The sequence below is a fragment of the Eulemur rufifrons genome, chromosome 19, assembly GCF_041146395.1.
Source record: "Eulemur rufifrons isolate Redbay chromosome 19, OSU_ERuf_1, whole genome shotgun sequence".
Taxonomy (NCBI): Eukaryota; Metazoa; Chordata; class Mammalia; order Primates; family Lemuridae; genus Eulemur; species Eulemur rufifrons.
Genome location: NC_091001.1, coordinates 91,908,289 through 91,911,890, shown reverse-complemented (window position 1 = coordinate 91,911,890; position 3,602 = coordinate 91,908,289).

Sequence of the window (3,602 nt, the reverse complement as noted above, 5' to 3'; positions counted from 1 at the left end):
TGCACACACACACACACACACACACATGCACACACATCTTGAGAATTGCACCCTAGATGAGAGAGGACAGTGATCCCCACGTTTCCAGGCTGATCCTTGTTTGGACACATCTCCAAGTTCTCGGGGTTTGTATAAGGGAAGGAGCACTCCCAGGTCCAAGGGTTCAAGCCTACATCTCCATCCCTCTTTCTTTCCTGTCTCCCACTCCCCAGAGACCTGAGACAATTCACTCCAGCACAGACGGCAGCCCACCCCCACATTCCCCAGTGCCTCCGCACCCCCACACCCGGCTCTGAGCAGATGGAAAAGGCTTTGCATTTATGAGGCATTTCACTTTTTTTCTGCACTTCCCCCCTCTTTGGCTTCCTAATAAGTAATGTACTCAGGGGCTGGGAGAGATGAGGTGGGGGGGCCGCTGCAGGTAGCCGGGGAAAGGAGGCGTCCTCCAGAGACAGTGGCCATTAGCCCTGTTCTTTCCTAATCTAAGGCTGTCTTCCTGGGCAAACCTGGCTTTGAACCCCACCTGCACTTCATTTCAAAGACTCCCAGCAGGGGACAGAGAAGAGCAAACATTGGTTGGAAAGAGCAAGGAAACTGCCCTGTAGTCAGCTCAAAACCAGTCAAGGTGGTTTGAGTTTATACATTTTATGAGATTCATGTACTTTTCACCGGCCTATGATGTTTGGACGTTCATACTTGACTCACCTTTTCTCAGCTCCTCCTGTGTCCCAGGCACTGCATCCGGCACTTTGTACACATTATTCCACGTGGCCCTACTATTGCATTGGGAAAGTATGTGTTATCCTCCCCATTGTGCAGACGAGGAGACTGAGAATCCTCAGAAGGGTTTAGGTGACCTTCCCAAACTCACAGAGGTCACGTGTGCTGGAGAGAGGATCCCAAGCCAGGGCCTCCGACCCTCACATGCTTCCCTGTGCTATGACTTGTGCAGATCCCGGCATTGCTGCCTGGTGACAAACCGTGGTGGAGAACACGCCAAGCACGCAGGGCCCCTCGCAGCCTCCCAGAGCAGGCTGGCAAAGGGGGAGGGCTGGCCAGCATTTGGTGGGCCATCAGTCTGGCCATCTGTCACAGCACAGAAGCAAACCGTGCCTTCTGGCTAAGCGCCCCACATTCCTTACATCCCAGAAGCCCAGCAGCGCCAGGGGGAGAGTGGGCTGGCCTGCTGGAAGCTGTTCATGCCTGTCCCTGCTCAGCCTCCCATGTGGCATCCTGAATCATCCCAGCTCAAATGCAGCCACCAGCTCTTTTATCAAGTGGGACCCCATGCTAGTTCTCAGCTTCCTGGGGTCTTGTTCTCGGCAGTGTCCCCAGGGACTCTGCAGTGTCCATGGCAAACCCCCGCCATACTCAGTGCCCTACTTCCTCCTTCATGGTCTCCCCCCCTCGCCCCTGGCTTGCTTCATGGCCACTGAATCAGTCACTTTGTATGCTATGCGGTGATGGCAAACAAAACAAGTATAACTTATTTTATATCTATGTTCAGACTATATAGAGAATATTCTATGTTATATCTGTGATGTGCTTACTACTGCAGTGCATTTGTCATTAGTGTTCATGTTAATACAGTACATTTATTCTTTGGTACATGCTTGGCCCCAGTGTGTCATTCAACGGGAGGCCGAGGAAGAGGGGCTGGGTTCTTGCTGAGAAGTCCTGGCAGCGTCTTTGGCAGAGAATGGCTCGCTGGGGCTACCCGCGGGCCAGCATCCACCAACCGCATGCCAACGGCCCAGTGCCCACGCCAGGCAGAGCTGGTGGAGCCACCGCTCCCTGCCCCTCGGGAGTGGAGATGGCCCCTGAGCCTCTAGGCTTCCTTCTGCAAACACACAGTTCTCTTTCACACGAAATGAAGGCCAAGGCAAAGAGCTCCCACTTTCTCTGGAGACAACCCCAGGGTGCCAAGCCCAAGCGAGGGGCCATTTCTCAGCTCCACACCTTTCTTTGAGCTGAAGGAGAAATGGGGAGGAAATAGCAGAGGTAGGTGAAGTTTCTGTTTTTTCTATTTTAAAAGAAAGGGGGATATCTTATCCCCTCTCCCCACATGGACACGTGCACCCTTCTCCTGCCCTTCTATATTTCTGCCTCTCTTCCTTGTCTTCTGCGGCACCACACCCAGGAGGGACCTGTGACGCGTGAGTACTCCATGTTCACACTGCTTCCATCTGCCTGGAAAGAGGAAGGGATGTTTGAGGGTCCTCTCGGTGCGGGAGAAGAAAGGTGCGGGTCACTCTCCCTGGAGCAGGGCCCTCCGGCCTCGCTGCCTTGGCGTGCTGACCCCTCCCAGGCTTGGGGGCCTGGGGAGATCTCCCACCTCAGCCTGGGAAACATCTACCATGAAAAGCACGGACACATGTGGGAGTCTCACAGACAAGAATTTCTAGAGCACCCGTCATACTTACTGCTCCTTCCCCCCCCATTACTCAGCCTGGGCCATGGAAGTCACCCAGTAAAAGCAGCAACACCCTGTGCTACAGACCCGGTGAAGCTTGCTCCCGGTACCAAAGAGCTACTTCAGGACCACAGCATAGACGTGCACACGTCCAGGTGCCTCCGCTGGCCATCGCAGGGTGTGGCCCTCAGTTGTCCCCACTCCCACTGGGTCCCCTCTGTTCCAAAAGCCTGGATTTATGAGTTAGCTCATCAGAGTTAGCAGAACTATCTGGGGAGGAGAATAGGTTTGTTTATTCTCCCTGTGTGATGCTGACTGGCCTCTATGTATATTCAGTCCCTTGTTCTTTAATTTGTCTGTCTGTCCATCCATCCATCCTTTGCACTCAAAGACACTGAGCACCTCTCACAGAAAACACCCTGAGGGAGAATCTGGAGCTTCATTCCTTGAGCCGTTCAAAAATGCTCAATAAAACCTACCTGTGTGCAGGGACAGTTCTGTATGGATCAAATCCAGGTCCTAGAAGATCAAAGAGCTCGCAGCCTGGTTGGGGAAGTGAGGCGGTTACGCAACACTGGTACTACGAAGAGGGAACGTGGAAGGGGATACACGCAAAGCAGGGGCTCCGGAGACCAGAAACGGCTTCAAACTGGGGAGACGGTGGCCAGAGGAAGCCTGGGAGAGGGTGGGCACTTGGGCTGACCCCCAGAAACCTGCGGGGACCAGCCTCCTGTGCCTGTCCTCTTCCCTCCCTAACATAAGACAGATCCGCGGGATTGTTATACAAAACTAAGCACAGAGCACTCCCTGCCCACCACATCTGACAGGCTGAGAACCAGTGATGTATCTGAGAAAAAACATGATTAGAATCTTGCCTTTGGGGGCTATGCTGGTTTTTCACGGGCCATTTCCAAGTGAAAATTTTATCAGTATCTTTAAAGGTGAAATTTTAAGTGCCTGGAGGAATAGAAAAATGGCAATGGAGGAATGTCAGTCATCCCAGCCGAGGGAGCTAAAGCACGGTAAGGACAGGGACTCCTCCCCAGTGCTGTTCGCCACGTTTTGGTTCATGGGAGGTGGAGCTTTCCACTCCTTTGAAGTTGGGGAGCTCTTTGGCATGTGAAACAAGAGCATAAACAACATGTCCCTTCCTTGCAGAAACAAATGCTCAGTTTGTCACATTCCACTT